The following is a 20,000-nucleotide window of genomic DNA, read 5'->3' on the forward strand; positions in this document are numbered from 1 at the left end:
CCTCTTTCTCGTCTATACTGTACATTTCAATGGCACGTTTTGTCTGTGTCTTTTCTTGCTTTATTTTTTTCCTTCTTTCATTATTTCCTTCTTTCTTTCCTTCTTTCTTTCTTTCCTTCTTTTTTTTCCTTCTTTCTTTCTTTCCTTCTTTTTTTCCTTCTTTCTTTCTTTCCTTCTTTTTTTCATTCATTCATTCTTTCTTTCCTTCCTTCCTTCTGTCTTTCCTTGTTTCCTTCCTTCCTTCTGTCTTTCCTTGTTTCCTTCCTTGTTTCCTTCCTTGTTTCTTTCTTCCTGTCTATATTTTCCTTTCCTTTCTCTCTTTTTCTTTCCTTAAACCCAGGGGAAGTCTAAACTGTCTATTGGTCAGCTTTTGTTTTATTTCACCTTCTGAAGCCTACTCCTGTATTGACGTGTAGATCCCTGAAGGGAGGAGAGAACTAACAAACACACTAGCCGTATCCGAATACCCACCTTGTGTTGAGAATAGTAGGCATTTTGGGTATGTGAAAATAGAATGTGCTATAGTATGTGTGTAATAGGAATTTCCAGTTGAAATAAAAGGAGAGCCGTCATTGATGAAGTAAAAAATCAATCCAGTTTAATTACAAGTTGCCAGCGGTGTAAAGTAACTAAATTAAAATACTTTGAAGTACTACTTAAGTAGTTTTTTTGGGGTATCTGCACTTTACTTTACTATGTATATTTTTGACAACTTTGACAGTTGCTCCACTACATTCCTAAAGAAAATATTGTACTTTTTATTCCATACATTACCCTGACACCCAAAAGAACTTCGAATGCTTAACAGGACAGGGAATTGTCCAATTTACACACTGATCAAGAGAACATACATGGTCATCCTACTGCCTCTGATCTGGTGGACTCACTAAACACAAATGCTTCATTTGAAAATTATGTCTGAGTGTTGTAGTGTGCCCCTGGCTATCCGTAAATTAAAAAAATAAGACAATGGTGCGCTCTGATTTGCTTAATATACAGAATTTTAAATTATTTATACTTTTACTTCCGATACTTAAGTATATTTAAAACCCAGTACTTTTAGACTGTTACTCAAGTAGTATTTTACTGGGTGGTTTTAAATTTTACTTGAGTCATTTTCTATTAAGATATCTTTACTTTATTGAAGTATGACAATATAGTACTTTTTCTATCAATTGTTTTATTTTGACCTTATCTCAAACCTTACCTTAACCCTTAACTTTGGAGAAACTTCGAAACTTTGGAGAACGTTTGGAGAAACGGAACAATACTGAGCAGGAGGAGTCAACCCAGGGTGTCAAAAACACTTCAGTGAGACTTTGAGAGCTTGCTGGCGAGTGTGTGTGCATTTGCGTTCGTGTGTGTGTGTGTGTGTGTGTGTGTGTGTGTGTGTGTGTGTGTGTGTGTGTGTGTGTGTGTGTGTGTGTGTGTGTGTGTTTGTATTTGTGTGTCAAACAGCGAAAGTAGGTTGGAAGTGTGCACTCAGATGAAAGAGAAGACTTAATTCGTTTTCCTCCATATGTCTTTTCCACCTCCTTTAGCTATCTCTTTCTCTCTCCCTCTCTCGGTCTCCAGTGGTGTACACCTGAGTGAGTGAGTGAGTGAGTGAGTGAGTGAGTGAGTGAGTGAGTGAGTGACTGAGTGAGTGACTGAGTGAGTGACTGAGTGAGTGACTGAGTGAGTGAGTGAGTGAGTGAGTGAGTGAGTGAGTGAGTGAGTGAGTGACTGAGTGAGTGACTGAGTGAGTGAGTGAGTGAGTGACTGAGTGAGTGACTGAGTGAGTGAGTGAGTGACTGAGTGAGTGAGTGAGTGAGTGAGTGACTGAGTGAGTGAGTGAGTGAGTGAGTGACTGAGTGAGTGACTGAGTGAGTGACTGAGTGAGTGAGTGAGTGACTGAGTGAGTGAGTGAGTGAGTGAGTGAGTGAGTGAGTCAAAGGCAAAGGAGGAGAACCCTGCAGTGTTATTGCCACTCATCTTTTTCTCCCTTAAATCACTGAACAAAAATATAAAAGCAAAAATGTCAAAGATGTTAGTTACAGTTCACATAAGGAAGTCAGTCAATTGAAATACATTCATTATGGCCTAATCTATGGATTTCACATGACTGGGAATCAGTGGCGATTTTAGCACATAAATCTTGGTGGGCCAAAAGAATATACGCTACCGGTCAAAAGTTTTAGAACACCTACTCATTCAAGGGTTTTTCTTTATTTTTACTATTTTCTACATTGTAGTGAATAGTGAAAACATCAACACTATGAAATAACACATAAGAATCATGTAGTAACCAAAAAAGTGTTAACCTCTTCACTATAGGGGGCAGTATTTTCACGGCCGGATGAAAAACGTACCCAAATTAAACTGCCTCCTACTCAGACTCAGAAGGTAGGATATGCATATTATTAGTAGATTTGTATAGAAAACACTCTGAAGTTTCTAAAACTGTTTGAATGATGTCTGTGAGTATAACAGAAATATGGCAGGCAAAAACCAGAGAAAAATCCAACCAGGAAGTTTGACCTCACATGGTTGTAGTCATTTCAAATGATGTTCTATCTAAACTACAGTGCCTGTGATGTCATATTGCACTTCCTAAGGCTTCCACTAGATGTCAACAGTCATTAGAACCTTGTTTGAGGCTTCTACAATGCAATTTGATTGAATAATACCCGGAACAGTAAGTGGTCGACCTGGTGTCATTGACTTCCCTCGTGCGTGCTCACGTAGGGCTAGCCATTTTTATTTTTCTTCTGTAATGAATCTGCTATTGTCCGGTTGGAATATTATCGATAACGTTAAAAACACCCTAAAGATTGATTGTGAACATGGTTTGACATGTTTCTACAAACGCTGAGGGAACTTTATAACTTTTCGTCAACGGTGGATAGATGCATTTTGGAATGGTGATCTGGACGCGCCATCAAAACGGATTTATTTCGACATAAATTATGGACTTTATCGAACAAATTAACATTTCTTGTGGAAGTGGGAGACCTTCCGAGTGCATTCAGCCAAAGATCAGCAAAGGTAAGATAATATTTTTAACATATTTCAGCGTTTTGTGGATGCCGTGGCTGGACGACTAACTGATTAGCTTGGGGCTCAGTACTCAGAATATTGAACAATGTGCTTTCTCCGTAAAGTTATTTTGAAATCTGACAAAGCGGTTGCATAAAGGAATAGTTCATCTATACTTCTTTAATTAATTGTTATATATTTTGTCAACGTTTATGATGAGTATTTCTGTAAATTATGGTGCCCATTCACCGGAAATTTTGGGGTGAATACATTTTATGAACGTCACGCACCAATGTAAAATGTTTTTTTGGGATATAAATATGAACTTGATGGAACAAAAAATGCATGTATTGTCTAACATAATGTCCAAGGAGTGTCATCTGATGAAGATCGTCAAAGGTTAGTGCATAATTTTAGCTGGTTTTGTGCTTTTGGACGGCTACCCTTGCTTGGAAAATGGCTGTCCTTGCGAGGAAAATGGCTGTGTTGTTGTATTTTTGCTGTGGTGGTATCCTAACATAATCTAATGTTTTGCTTTCGCTGTAAAGCCTTTTTGAAATCGGACAATGTGGTTGGATTCAGGAGAGGTTTATCTTTCCAATGGTGTAAAATAGTCGAATGTTTGAGAAAATTGAATTGTGGTATTTTAGTTGTTTTTGTATTTCGTGCCATGCGATCCCATTGGCTGTTGGCTAGGGGTTCCGCTGGCGGAATGGGGTTCCGCTAGCGGAACGCCTAGATGTAAGAAGTTAAACAAATCAAAATATATTTTATATTTGAGATTCTTCAAATAGCCACCCTTTGCCTTGATGACAGCTTTGCACACACGTGGCATTCTCTCAACCAGCTTCACCTGGAATGCTTTTCCAACAGTCTTGAAGGAGTTTCCACATATGCTAAGCACTTGTTGGCTTCTTTTCCTTCACTCTGTGGTCTGACTCACCCCAAACCATTTCAATTAGGTTGAGGTTGGGGGATTGTGGAGGCCAGGTCATCTGATGCAGCACTCCATCACTCTCCTTCTTGGTAAAATAGCCCTTACACAGCCTGGAGGTGTGTTGGGTCATTGTCCTGTTGAAAAACAAATGATAGTTCCTCTAAGCGCAAACCAGATGGGATGCCGTATCGCAGCAGAATGCTGTGTTAGCCATGCTGGTTAAGTGTGCCTTGCATTCTAAATAAATCACTGACAGTGTCACCAGCAAAGTACCCCCACACTATAACACCTCCTCCTCCATGCTTTAAGGTGGGAAATACACATACGGAGATCATCCGTTCACCCCCACCACGTCTCACATACAGTGGCTTGCGAAAGTGTTCACCCCCTTGGCATTTTTCCTATTTTGTGGCCTTACGTCCTGGAATTAAAATGTATTTTTTGGGGGTTTGTATCATTTGATTTACACAACATGCCTACCACTTTGCAGATGCAAAATATTTTTTATTGTGAAATAAACAAGAAATAAGACAAAAAACAGAAAACTTGAGCGTGCATAACTATTTACCCCCCCAAAGTCAATACTTTGTAGAGCCACCTTTTGCAGCAATTACAGCTACATGTCTCTTGTGGTATGTCTCTATAAGCTTGGCACATCTAGCCACTGGGATTTTGCCCATTCTTTAAATCAAAACTGCTCCAGCTCCTTCAAGTTGGATGGGTTCTGCTGGTGTACAACAATCTTTAAGTCTTACCACAGATTCTCAGTTGGATTGAGGTCTGGGATTTGACTAGGCCATTCCAAGACATTTAGATGTTTCCCCTTAAACCACTCGATTATTGCTTTAGCAATATGCTTAGGGTCATTGTCCTGCTGGAAGGTGAACCTCTGTCCTAGTCACAAATCTCTGGAAGACTGAAACAGGTTTTACTCAAGAATTTCCCTGTATTTAGCGCCATCCATCATTCCTTCAATTCTTACCAGTTTCCCAGTGAAAAACATCCCCACAGCATGATGCTGCCACCACCATGCTTCACTGTGGGAATGGTGTTCTTGGGGTGATGAGAGGTGTTGGGTTTGCACCAGACGTAGTGTTTTACTTGATGGCCAAAAAGCTCAATTTTAGTCTCATCTGACCAAGAACACCTTCTTCCATATGTTTGGGGAGTCTCCCACATGCGTTTTAGCGAACACCAAATGTGTTTGCTTATTTTTTTATTTCAGCAATAGCTTTTTTCTTGCAACTCTTCCGTAAAGCCCAGCTTTCTGAACTGGTGTATATATACTGAGATCATGTGACAGATTATGTGACATTTAGATTGCACACAGGTGGAGTTTATTTAACTAATTATGTGACTTCTGAAGGTAATTGGTTGCACCAGATCTTATTTGGGGCTTCATAGCAAAGTGGGTGAATACATATGCACACGCCACTATTCCGTTTTTTTTGTGTGTGAATTTTATGAAACAAGTAATTATTTTCATTTCACTTCACCGATTTGGACTATTTTGTGTATGTCCATTACATGAAATCCAAACAAAAATCCATTTAAATTACAGGTTGTAATGCAACAAAATAGGAAAAATGCCAAGGGGGTGAATACTTTCACAAGCCACTGTAGACACGGCGGTTGGAACCAAAAATCTCCAATTTGGACTCCAGACCAAAGGACACATTTCCACTGGTCTAATGTCCATTGCTCGCGTTTCTTGGCCCAAGCAAGTCTCTCTTCTCCTTGGTGTCATTTAGTAGTGGTTTCTTTGCAGCAATTTGACCATGAAGGCCTGATTCACACGGCCTCCTTTAAACAGCTGATGTTGAGATGTGTCTGCTACTTGAACTCTGTGAAGCATTTATTTGGGCTGCAATTTCTGAGGCTGGTAACTCTAATGAACTTATCCTCTGCAGCAGAGATAACTCTGGGTGTTCCTTTCCTGTGGCGGTTGTCATGAGAGCCAGCTTCATCATAGCGCTTGATGGTTTTTGCGACTGCACTTTCAAAGTTCTTGAAATGTTCCATATTGACTGACCTTCAAGTCTTCAAGTAATGATGGACTGTTGTTTCTCTTTGCTTATTTGAGCTGTTCTTTCCATAATATGGACTTGGTCTTTTACCAAATAGGGTTACTACATGATTCCATATGTGTTATTTCATTGTTGTGATGTCTTCACTATTATTCTACATTGTAGAAAATATTAAAAATAAAGAAAAACCCTTGAATGAATAGGTGTTTTAAATATTTTAACCGGTAGTGTATGTTTGGATGAATGCTAGCAAAGCCACTACACAACCCAACACAACACGAAACAATACATGAATTGCACTATAATGGTGACGGACGGTGCCCACAAACTCTTAGGGCCTACATAAAGTTTTCCTAACAGCACAGTTTTCTTTTCAGTACCGTGGAGTAAATCCTTACCACCGCTACACCTGGCTCTCAGCGGAGCCTTGTCTGGCAACAAAACAGTTCATTCAGCCTCATTTTCTGCCTTTTTTTAAAACATTGCTGATATGGCTGACTTGCTTAAACAAATGTGGTTTCTACTGACAATTGAGACGTAAAAATTATGGTATAAGGGAACGATAAGCGGATAAGAGGCAATACATAATTTCCATTAAGACATTAATGAGCGAGTTAGGACGCACATAGTCAATATAACTATTTGTTCAGCACTTTTGAGATGTACAGAATGGGCCGTTCTTACAGTTTTCTCCCTGTACACCAAGTCAGAACCGTAGGAATAATAAAGGGGGCATATAAGCAGACAATGCCCTTTAGGAAGCTTTGCCACTGATGGTAATACAGATATGCATCTGTTGGTCACAGATACCTTAACCCTTTCCTGGGTGAGTTCCAAATATCTTTTTTTATGCACGTGATGATTGAACGTTCTCTCCATTCCAGAATGTTATTGTTACATAAACAACAACACTGAATGGCTCAGAGTGGGAGTGAGAGGTTACCGTGATTGACCGCCTGCACCGCCATTTGTATCAATAAATCACTATCAGAAAATGTTTTGTGTGGTAAGTATTTGTGTATTTACTGTTTTATTCACGTGTTTTCAATTCTAGGTGACAAATCATGCATTCCGATTCTTGAATAGATTGTAATGGGCACATATTATGTGTGTAAAATACTTTTTTAAAGTTTGTACTGATTATGATGAGCTAAGCTAATTCCATCTGTGTAGCCATGTTTGTTGACATACAATGCATTCTGGGTTTCACGTAATCGTCTGTTTGACCAAAGATGTTATAACAAAATGAGGTGAGTAAGAGTTCACTCATTTTTTGAGGACTTCTGGAAATGAATGGTGGGATGTGAACGACGGTAGATGACACACCCCTTCAATATGCATACTGTAAACAGACCAAACTCATCTTGTCTTCTCTTATTATCTTCAGTTTCTGTGAGGAAAAAATGCAGGCTGCGCGCTGAAAGTAATCGTCAGATTACTTTCGATTTCTAGAAAGTGTTTTACCTAATTATTTCGATCAATGGTGAGCTCACCCGTGATGTGATTCATTTTACATAGTAATTGCTATTAGCTAATTCATATTGTAGTTTATGTCAGCCGAGAGTTAGAAAATATGACTGCTTGTGTTGGGTCAATCTTTCCTCAGTTAGCGCTAGGACAAATGTAGCCTACATTTTTCCGGTTAGGATGATTGTGTTGTGCTATGTATACACTTCTGTGAATATCTAAACATTGCATCCAAAAATAAACTGCTCACATTCTGGACATAACTTTGTAAGAACTGTGTTTGTGTAAATAGTTTCTGAAAAAAAGTGTGGCCAGCTCAAATGCTGATTGTTGCGTCATTCGAAACTGGCCGTTCTAAATGAGCGTTCTAAATGAGTGTTCTAATCACACGGGGTGTGATCGTACGCTTCAGGGACCACTGTAGAACGATCACACCCCGTGTGATGGTACGTGTGAAAGGGTTAAAATAAAAGTAACGTTGTGGATCAGAAAACCAGTTAGTATCTGGTGTGACCATACTTTTTCTCATGCAGCGTAACACATCTCCTTCCCATAGAGTTGATCAGGCTGTTGACTGTGGCCTGTGGAATATTGTCCCACTCCTCTTCAATGGCTGTGCGTAAAGTTGCAGGATATTGGCGGGAACTGGAACAAGCTGTTGTACACGTCGATCCAGAGAGTCCCAAACATGCTTAATGGTTGACATGTCTGGTGAGTATGCAGGTCATGGAAGAACTAAGACATTTTTAGCTTCCAGGAAATGTGTACAGATTCTTCTGACATGGGGCTGTGCATTATAATGCTGAAACATGAGGTGATGGCAGCGGATGGATGGCATGACAATGGGCCTCAGGATCTCATCATGGTATCTCTTTGCATTCAAGTTGCCATTGATAAAATGCAATTGTGTACTTTGTCTGTAGCATATTCCTGCCCATAACCTAACCCCACCGCTACCATGGGGCACTCTGTTCACAACGTTGACATCAACAAACCGCTCGCCCACATGACACCAAACCACTGCAATCTGCCCGGTACAGTTGTATCCAGGATTCATCCATGAAGAGCACATTTCTCCAGTGTGCCAATAGCCATCAAAGCTGAGCGTTTCCCCACTGAAGTCGGTTACGACACCGAATTGCAGTCAGATCAAGACCCTGGTGAGGACGACGAGCACTCAAGTGAGCTTCCCTGAGACGGTTTCTGACAGTTTGTGCCAAAATTCTTCGGTTATGCAAACTCACAGTTTCATCGGCTGTCCAGGTGGTTGGTCTCAGACATTCCCTCAGGTGAAGAAGCCAGATGTGGATGTCTTGGGCTGGCGTGGTTACAAATGGTCTGTGGTAGTGAGGACGGTTGGACGTGCTGCCAAATTCTCTAAAACGACATTGTATGAGGCTTATGGTACAGAAATTAACATTCAATTTTCTGGCAACAGCTCTGGTGAATATTCCTGCAGTCAGCATGCCAATTTGCACGCTCCCTCAAAACTTGAGACATCTGTGGCATTGTTGTTGTGTGACAAAACTGATCATTTTAGAGTGGCCTTTTATTGTCCCCGGCACAAGGTGCACCTGTATAATGATCATACTGTTTAATCAGCTTCTTGATATGCCACATGTTACGTAGACACAGGGAGTCAGGAAGCAGGTGCAGTTAGTGAGTTTAATAACAACGAACATGGAATGCTTCAAAACAAGAGAAGCATCTAACATGGAAACAGAAACAATACTACCTGCTGACTGATAACAAAGAGTGCTAAATAAAGGGAGTAATGAAGTCCAGGTGTGACTGATGATGAGACGCAGTTCTGCGTATTGATGGTTGCCATGTGTGTGTAAAGATAGGTTGGCATGACCGGTGGTTAGTAGACCGGTGACGTCAAGCGCTGGAGCAGGGGACCGGGAGTGGACGTGACAGTACACCCCCTGACACACGGCTCCAGCCGCAGGATGACACCATTCAAGAGGACGGCCCCGAAAGCGAGGAGCGAGCCGGTCCGGACGACGAATGTGGAAATCTCTGTTGATGTTGGAATCTAGAATGTCGTCCACTGGAACCCAACACCGCTCCTCTGGACCGTACCCCTCCCAGTCCACCAGGTACTGTAGCCGACCCACATGACGTCAGGAGTCCAGGAGTGATCTAATGGCATAGGCGGGGCTCCCCTTGATGTCCAAGGGAGGTGGAGGGGTGTCGTGGGGGACGGCATCAGCCAGGGGACCAGGAACCACCGCCTGAGGAGGGAAACATGAAAAGATGGTGAGATCTGGTTGTTAGTGGGTGTTGTAATCTACAATTTACTTTGTTGACCCTCTGGAGGACCTTGAACGGCCCCACAAATCTGGTACTCAGCTTCTTACTGGGCAGGCGGAGCGGGAGGTTCCTGGTGGCGAGCCAGACGCGATCACCAGGATGGAACACGTGAGCCTCACTGAGGTGGCGAGCCGCCTGCTCTTTCTGACGAAGGACGGCATGCTGGAGTTTCACGTGGGTATCATTCCATACCTCTTCTGCGTGCCTGACCCACTCGTCCACCGCAGGAGCTTCGGTCTGGCTCAGAGTCCAATGAGCCAGGGCTGGCTGATAACCCAGAACAGACCGGAAGGGAGTCAGCCAGGTGGAGGAGTGTCACAATGAATTCTAAGTGTATTCAGCCCAAGGAAGGAATTGGGCCAGCTCCTGGTTCATCCTCTCCACCTGCCCGTTAGATTGGGGCCGGTGCCCGGAAGTGAGGCTGACCGTGACCTCCATCTTCTCCATCTCCATCTTCTCCATGAAAGCCTTCCTTACACGTGATGTGAATTAGGGACCACGATCAGAGACGATATCCTCCGGAAGGCCATAGTGCCAGAAGACCTGCTGGAACAGTGCCTCAGCAACCTAGAGAGCAGTAGGGAGACCAGAGAGAGGGATGAAATGGCATGATGTAGAGAATCTGTCCATTATCACCAAATGGTGGTAAAACCATCAGAAGAGGGGAGATCAGTGATAAAGTCAATGGACAGATGAGACCAGGGATGCTGAGGCACGGGGAGTAGCTTCCCTGCTGGAGCGTTCCGGGGGGATTTGGATTGGGCACATATAGAACAGGAGTTGACATATCGAGTGACGTCCTGCACCAAGGTGGGCCACCAGGACTTTCCAAAGATGGAATGAATGGTGCGGGTAACACATGGATGTTCAGCGACGACAGCTGTGTACGCCCAGGCCAATAGCCAATCCCTTATGCCTGTGGGAATGTAGGTGCGCTCAAGAGGACAGGTGGCAGGTGCGGTTTCCCTCTCCAGGGCTTGGCAAATGTCCACATCTACATCCCAGAGCACAGGGGCTACGACTCGAGAGGGTCCTCCGTCCTTCTTGGCCACGAAGATGAATTCTGCTGATGCAGGGGAGGTGGACGTGCGAATGAAACCCTGCTGGAGAGGCTCCTGGATGTACTCCTCCATAGCCTTGGTTTCGGCCGCAGACAGAGGGTAGATGCGGCCGCGCAGAGGCACAGAGCCTGCAAGCAAGTCTATGGCACAGTCCCAGGGGCGATGAGGAGTGAGACAGGTGGTGCAGGTCTTGGAAAAAAACCTCCCGAAGGTCTTGGTATACCTCCGGGATGTTGGGCTGAAGGACAATCACAGGACTCTCAACCGATGTGGAACCACAGGGAAAGGGTAGGCAGGTCTTCCGGCATTTGGGTGCCCAATCTGTGATTTTCATCCTCGGCCATGAGATGGTGGGGTTATGATGATTGTATGTACGGGTACGGTGATGATGAGGAAGGAAAGGCTTTCTTGATGTATGGATTCCAGCTCTTCCTCTCCTCTCTCCCAGAAGGCCGTGGCCCACTCCAACGCCCGTCCGGTCAGCAGAGAAATGCAACCTTGTACCTCTCGGTGGTGGGGGCTCCCATCTGATGGGTGAAACAGAGGGATCACTGGAGTAGGACGCCACGGCATTTCGATGGAGTCCCGTCATATTTGTGTGGGAGGGACAATCGGGCAACGCTAATGTCGACTCGTTGAAGACACTCATCCATAGTCGTTCCCAAATGAGCCAGCTGGTCGTGGTGTGACGAAGTAGGTGTCCCTGTTCACCGACCATCTGGGAGATGTCTTGATTAACTGCTGCTTCCATTTGTTGGGGTAGTATTCTGTAACATAGATGCAGAATGGACATGACACCACACCTTATCTTGGCATAGGTGAAATGGTCGCTGACAGGGATGTACAGTAAACAAATTTGTGCACAACATTAATCACAAATGTGCTTTTTGTGTGTATGGAACATTTCTGGGATCTTTTATTTCAGCTCATGAAACACTTTACATGTTGCGTTTATATTTGTGTTTAGTATATATTTGTTCTTTCTCTTTTTTAAATATACACTTTTTGAAAGTGTATCTTTGTCTGTTTCCCCTCTGCTTCTCTGTGTGTATAATTAGAGGCGTTTTCGCACTCATATGAACAAAGAACAGGAGAAATGATAGGAGAGAGGGAGATGAGAGAAGTAAACATGCTTAATTAGAAGTCTATTGTTGGGGTAGGGTGTGGCTACGCACACATACAGACACAGACATCACACTGTTTGTCTGTGCACAGATACAAATAGGTCACATGTAAATGAGTCTCACCAGATGAGCGAGAGAGAGATTTGAGTAAAACCAGTCCTAGTGTCAGTAACAGTGGCGGCCCGTACATTAGGGCGTTAAGGGCAGCGTTTATAAAAACAAAAATATATACACTACCGTTCAAAAGTTTTGGGTCACATAGAAATGTCCTTGTTTTCCATGAAACCATACATGAAATGAGTTGCAACGTGAATAGGAAATATAGTCAAGACGTTGACAAGGTTTTAAAGAGTGATTTTTGATTTAAATAATAATTGTGTCCTTCAAACCTTGCTTTCGTCAAAGAATCCTCCATTTGCAGCAATTACAGCCTTGCAGACCTTTGGCATTCTAGTTGTCAATTTGTTGAGGTATTTGTTGAGGTAATCTGAAGATGCTTCCTGAAGCATAATGGACTTCTGTACGCCTATGTAGAAATTCCATTAAAAATCAGCCATTTCCAGCTACAATAGTCATTTACAACATTAACAATGTCTTCACTGTATTTCTGATCAATTTGATGTTATTTGAATGGACAAAATATGTGCTTTTCTTTCAAAAACAAGGACATTTCTAAGTGACCCCAAACTTTTGAACGGTAGTGTATATATTATATAATTCAAGGATTATGTTGTAAATGTCCATAAATGTGTGGTAGATGTATAAATGTTACTGTATCAAAAATATATTGTAAAAAAAAAAGGCTGTTACAAGCACTGCTCCTCAGTGACTCTGCCAGCATTAGAAGCTCCACGGGCGCATAGGCCGTGAGAATTGTATTGCTAGCTATTTGCCGTGAGGGGGAACTGCACCAATGAGTGTCAGTTCACGAAAGGCATCATATCTCTGTCATGCTGCCCCCCCCGCGCCTCGAGCATTCAGCCATTCAGTTTCCAACACTGGTCAGTCAATAGATTCTTTCAGGAATTACAATAATGAGCTGTCAGTTATTCAGATGTTAAACAAATGACACATAAACACATGAACACACACTCGCACACATACATACATACTGTACATACACACACACACCTCATTGTCACAAACTTTTCCTAACAAGACTTCAATCCCAAATGAACCACAAGACTGAGTAACAGGTTTCCATTCTCCTGTTTATTTTTGTGTTCCGCTCCTCTCCAAATACAATCTGTGTGTGTGTGTGTGTGTGTGTGTGTGTGTGTGTATGATTTATAAGGTTAAAATCAAGATCCTCTATCATATCATGGTTATTACAATCGATGTTACAATAGTTGCAACAATCGCAAATAAATTAATCACAAATAGATAAACAACCCAAAATAAACAAATTCACAGTTGTCTTCCGGACTTCCGCTCTCAACTATTTGTTATAAAATGTCACGTATCATTGACGTATCAAATGAGAGAGGGAAGCTAAGAGACAGGAGAAACCCCTGAAGAGGGGGCACTTTTAGAGGAGAGGAAGCAGGAATACAGAACTAAAGTTTTATAGTATGTGACATTTCGAAAATCGAGTATGGTCATGGAGGTGACCAAGAACCCGATGGTGCCTTTTGGCAAACTCCAAGTGGGTTGTCATGTGCCTTTTACTGACGAGTGGCTTCCATCTGGCCACTCTACCATAAAGGCCTTCTGGAAGGTTTTCCCATCTCCACAGAGGAACTCTGGAGCTCTGTCAGAGTAAACATCGGGTTCTTGGTCACCTCCCTGACCAAGGCCTTTCTCTAGGAGAGTCTTGGTGGTTCCAATCTTATTCCATTTAAGAATGATGGAGGCCAATGTGTTCTTGGGGACCTTCAATGCTGCAGAAATGTTTTGGTACCCTTCCCCAGATCTGAGCCTCAACACAATCCTGTCTCGGACCTCTACAGACAATTCCTTCGACCTCATGGCTTGGTTTTTTCTCTGACATGCACTGTCAACTGTGGGACCTTATATAGACACGTGTGTGCCTTTCCCAATCATGTCCATTCAATTGAATTTACCACAGGTGGACTCTAATCAAGTTGTAGAAACAGCTCAAGGCTGATCGAACAGGATGCGCCTGAGCTTAATGTCAAGTCTCATTCCTAAGGGTCTGAATACTTATGTAAATAAGGTATTTCTGTTTTTTATTTTTTGCAAACATTTCTAAAAACCTGTTTTCGCTTTGTCATTATGGGGTATTGTGTGTAGATTGATGAGAAATTGTATTTATTTATTCAATTTTTGAATAAGGCTGTAACGTAACAAAATGTGTAAAAATAAATGGGATCTGAATACTTACATATATGTTAATACTTCAAGGCGTCTTAAAATCCCAAATCAAATGGCTAAATGATCCTTTGTATGATTTTCATAAAACAATTCCATATAGCTTAGTAGAACCTGTTTTGTAGGCTTACCATTTAATTATTTAATTTATGGATCAAGCCTTGGCAGTCATTCTGATCTCGTGCCCAATGATCAGTGCTTTAGTTTATTATGTTCCTGTCCAGCGATTCTGAATTTGCTATGCACCCGACTGCCCACGTTTTTCTGTGCCTTTTGAAACGTTTTGGTGTGTGTGCTAGGCTATTTGATTTACACTAAACAAAAATATAAATGCAACATGTAAGTGCTGGTCCCATGTTTCATGAGCTGAAATAAAACATCCCAGAAATGTCCAATATGCACCAAAGCTTATTTCTTTCAAATGTGTTCTCATCCCTGTTAGAGAGGATTTTATTCTTTGTCAAAATAATCCATCCACTTGACAGGTGTGGTATATTAAGACGCTGATTAAACAGTTGTTATTAAACACACTATCTGTACCTGCTTCCTGACTCCCTGCGTCTACGTTACATGTGGCATATCAAGAAGCTGATTAAACAGTATGATCATTATACAGGTGCACCTTGTGCTGGGGACAATAAAAGGCCACTCTAAAATGATCAGTTATGTCACACAACACAATGCTACAGATGTCTCAAGGTTTGAGGGAGCGTGCAATTGGCATGCTGACTGCAGGAATGTCCACCAGATCTGTTGCCAGAGAATTGAATGTTCATTTCTCTACCATAAGCATGCATTGTTGTTTTAGAGAATTTGACAGAACGTCCAACTGGCCTCACAACCGCAGACCACGTGTAACCAAGCCAGCCGAGGACCTCCACATCCAGCTTCTTCACCTGCGGGATCATCAGAGGGGGGATGGAGGGGTGCGGAGGAGTATTTCTGCCTGTAATAAAGCATTTGTTGTGGAAAAACTCATTCCGATTGGCTGGGCCTGGCTCCCCAGTGGGCCTAATGAATTTATTTCTATTGACTGATTTCCTTATGTGAACTGTAACTCAGCAAAATCGTTGAAATTGTTGCATGTTGCGTTTATATCTTTCTTCAGTATAATTTGTTCTGGTTTCACTAATAAATATGTTGAAATTGAACCAAATGATCTGTTTCTGTCTTCAGTCCTTTTTAAATGGGATAGATGAGCTATATGGTCTTTGGTATAGGTCGAATATGATAATCTGCCTATAACCAGCCTGAGTAAGGCTATAATTCCATTCCTATTCTATTCAGAGTTTAGATAAATTCATGTAATTGCAAATGAGCTATTATCAGTCTGGTTATTATCAGTCTGGTTATTATCAGTCTGGTTATTATCAGTCTGGTTATTATCAGTCTGGTTATTATCAGTCTGGTTATTATCAGTCTGGTTATTATCAGTCTGGTTATCGCTGCATGTTTGTTGAATTTACTCAGCCAGTCAGGAGCCGTTGTGGCCGTGGCATACTACATACTTACTTAACGGTACGTGCGAAATAGTATGCGATGGTAAGTACATAGTATGCAGTTTAAATATGTAGTATGCTGGTATGGGTATTCGGCCACGTCTACAGAGTCTGTTTTGTTTTGACACTATTCGTGGAGGATTTGAAGGAGACATACACATGCACATAAAAATAATTATGCGCATATTAATACTCGGAGGAATCGTAGAAGGTATCACTCTGTAGGACACATACAGGAAAGGAAGACCAAAGGATAAGATAAGAGAGGGACATGAAAGGAGAAATGCTAAGACAGGTTAAGATACAGAGAGAGAGAGATGGAGGGATGATGAGAGAGAAAGGGACAGAGAGATAGAGGGAGGATGAGAGAGAAGGGGACAGAGAGAGAGGGATGAGAGAGAGAAGGGGACAGAGAGGGATGAGAGAGAAGGGGACAGAGAGGGATGAGAGAGAGAAGGGGACAGAGAGGGATGAGAGAGAAGGGGACAGAGAGAGAGGGATGAGAGAGAGAAGGGGACAGAGAGGGATGAGAGAGAGAAGGGGACAGAGAGGGATGAGAGAGAAGGGGACAGAGAGAGAGGGATGAGAGAGAGAAGGGGACAGAGAGGGATGAGAGAGAAGGGGACAGAGAGGGATGAGAGAGAAGGGGACAGAGAGGGATGAGAGAGAAGGGGACAGAGAGGGATGATAGAGAAGGGGACAGAGAGGGATGAGAGAGAACTGGGACAGAGAGATAGAGGGATGATGAGAGAGAAGGGGACAGAGAGAGAGGGATGAGAGAGAGAAGGGGACAGAGATTGAGGGAGGATGAGAGAGAAAGGGACAGAGAGTTAAAGGGAGGATGAGAGATAAGGGGACAGAGATAGAGAGATGAGAGAGATAAGGGTACAGAAAGATAGAGGGATGATGAGAGAGAAGGGGACAGAGATATAGAGGGATGAGAGAGATAGAGGGACGATGAGAGAGAATGGGACAGAGATAGAGGGATGAGAGAGAAGGGGACCGAGAGAGAGAAGGGGACAGAGATAGAGGGATGAGAGAGAGAAGGGGACATAGGTAGAGGGATGAGAGAGAGAAGGGGACAGAGATAGAGGGATGAGAGAGAGAAGGGGACAGAAATAGAGGGATGAGAGAGAAGGGGACAGAGATAGAGGGATGAGAGAGAGAAGGGGACAGAGATAGAGGGATGAGAGAGAGAAGGGGACAGAGATAGAGGGATGAGAGAGAGAAGGGGACAGAGATAGAGGGATGAGAGAGAGAAGGGGACAGAGATAGAGGGATGAGAGAGAGAAGGGGACAGAGATAGAGGGATGAGAGAGAGAAGGGGACAGAGCGATAGAGGGATGATGAGAGATGGGACAGAGATAGAGGAGTGATGAGGTAAGGGGACAGAGATAGAGGGATGAGAGAGAAGGGGACAGAGATAGAGGGATGAGAGAGAGAAGGGGACAGAGATAGAGGGATGAGAGAGAGAAGGGGACAGAGATAGAGGGATGAGAGAGAGAAGGAGACAGAGATAGAGGGATGAGAGAGAGAAGAGGACAGAGATAGAGGGATGAGAGAGAGAATGGGACAGAGATAGAGGGATGAGAGAGAGAAGGGGACAGAGATAGAGGGATGAGAGAGAGAAGGGGACAGAGATAGAGGGATGAGAGAGAGAAGGGGACAGAGATAGAGGGATGAGAGAGAGAATGGGACAGAGATAGAGGGATGAGAGAGAGAAGGGGACAGAGATAGAGGGATGAGAGAGAGAAGGGGACAGAAATAGAGGGATGAGAGAGAAGGGGACAGAGATAGAGGGATGAGAGAGAGAATGGGACAGAGATAGAGGGATGAGAGAGAGAAGGGGACAGAGATAGAGGGATGAGAGAGAGAAGGGGGCAGAGATAGAGGGATGAGAGAGAGAAGGGGACAGAGATAGAGGGATGAGAGAGAGAAGGGGGCAGAGATATAGAGGGATGAGAGAGAGAAGGGTACAGAGATAGAGGGATTAAAGAGAGAAGGGGGCAGATATAGAGGGATGAGAGAGAGAAGGGTACAGAGATAGAGGGATTAAAGAGAGAAGGGGGCAGATATAGAGGGATGAGAGAGAAGGGGACAGAGATAGAGGGAGGTTGGTATCTGGTTCAGTGAGGGGTTAACTCTAACACGATCGCAGCAGGAGCAGGAGACGACATGGGAAGATGAGAATAGGAATGAAGGGATGGTCGGGGGGGTGTGTGTGTGAGGAGATGGACTGAGATAACCCATTTCACCTCCTTGAAAGTAGTGAGAGAAATATTGAGAGAACCCTTTTCAACTTGTAGACAAAAGATATGAAGATAAAAAAAACTGAGAAACAGTGACAGAGATTGAGAGGGTGCCCATTTACCCACTAGACGTGTCCTTGGTTGTTTGGCAACAAAACCGGAGAGTGCTATGAGGAACTATGCGGAAAAAAAGATGGCTTTGACTTAGATTGATGACAACATAAAAACGATATTTTGTCTCCAATGTTTATTGAAAACATAAATAAATGTGCACAATGAGCACTTGTGGTCTCTCAAATACAATGTTACAGTTGTAGGTTAGCTAGCTAGCGAATTTTAGCCATATTAGCATTTACCTGAAGTCAGTCAAAACACCTCAAGACAAGGGCCTCCCGAGTGGCGCAGCGGTCTAAGGCACTGCATCGCAGTGTCGTGGCGTCATTACAGCCTGGGGTTAGATCCCAGGTGCTGTCACAACAGGCCTTGACCGGGAATCCCATAGGGCGGTGCACAATTGGCCCAGCGTCGTCCGGGATAGGGGAAGGTTTGGCTGGTTGTGACAGCACCTGGGATCGAACCCCAGGCTGTAGTGATGCAGTGCCTTAGACCACTCGGGAGACCCTTGTCTTGAGGTGTTTTAGACTGATTTCAGGTCACTTGGCTCATTGCGCTCTAGCGACTACTTGTGGCGGGCCGGGCCCCTGCAGGCTGACTTTGGTCATCAGTTGAACGGTGTTAGCTCCGGCACATTGGTGCAGCTAGCTTCCAAGTTAAGCGAGCGGGTGTTAAGAAGCGAGGTTTGATGGTTCGGAAGGACGTACGACTCGACCTTCGCCTCTCCCGAGACTGTTTGGGAGTTGCAGCGATGAGACAAGATCGCAATTGAATATCACAAAGTTGGGGAGAAAAAGGGGGTAAAATTACAACAACAACAAAAAATATATAAACAAGACATGGTATCAAGAACAAGATGAAACTAGTTGAAATGAGTCACGTACGATTCTCCACGTGGCAGTTTCTTGTCATTGTCACAATAACTCACTGACTTCTGCTCCACTGAAGCGTGCAAATTGTTTTCGTGACATTGTTAGCTAACCCATCTACAGAGAGGAAACAGACAAAGACAGAAAAAGAAAATACAAAAAGAAGAGAGAAAGGAGAGAGCGAAAAGAGCCCTGGAAGGTAGAGGTGTTCCAAACTCTCAGATCCTTTATGTGACGTTAACACACACTGACACTGCGCCAGACACATGCACCCACACAGACATACAAACACACACACAACACGAAAGACACATTTCTATCATTGCACTCAATTTGACACCTGGGCGAAAGAGGAGTGTTGTGAAAAGAAAGAGTGAGGGAGAAATAGAGAAAGGGAGAGAAAAAGAGAAAAAAGAGTGAGAGAGAGGGAGGAGGAGATCTGTGCCAACAGATCCTCGTCCTCCCTCTCCTCCACTCCATTCCTCTCTTCTCTCCATAAGACAGTTCAGCAAAAGAGGTGGAAAGGAATACGTGATATACTTTTTGTAACACGTTCTTTCTCTCGTTTCCTCTCTTTCTCTCTCCCTCTCTTTCTCCTCCCCTCGATCCCTCACACTTTTATTTTAAAGATAATAAAACAAAACCACTATAGTAAATACCACAGTAATGTTTGCAAAAGCACTACAGTAAATACTACAGTATACTACAGTAATATCTGCAAAAACACCATAGTAAATACTACAGTATACTACAGTCAACATAAACACTACTGTTTTTTAACTATAGTGATACTACATTATTTATACTAAAGTATTTTTTAATGTGGGGTCCTCTCATTTCGTTAGGACAGAGGTGAACAGCATAACTGCTATACTTTGTATGACATGTTTTTTGTCTTACTTCTCCTCCCTCCTTCTTCCTCCCCCTCTCTCTCTCTCCTCGCTCTCCTCCCCTCCATTCCTCTCTCCTCTCTCCTCTCCTCCCTTCA

General features: G+C 43.1%; 1 protein-coding gene across 1 annotated transcript in view; it reads left to right on the forward strand.

Annotated features, from left to right (window-relative positions):
- LOC115153397 (zinc finger matrin-type protein 4) overlaps positions 1–20,000 on the forward strand; it is a 144,890-nt gene that overhangs the window by 59,514 nt on the left and 65,376 nt on the right. The window lies entirely within an intron of this gene.

The sequence above is a fragment of the Salmo trutta genome, chromosome 18 (genome assembly GCF_901001165.1).
Source record: "Salmo trutta chromosome 18, fSalTru1.1, whole genome shotgun sequence".
Classification (NCBI taxonomy): Eukaryota; Metazoa; Chordata; class Actinopteri; order Salmoniformes; family Salmonidae; genus Salmo; species Salmo trutta.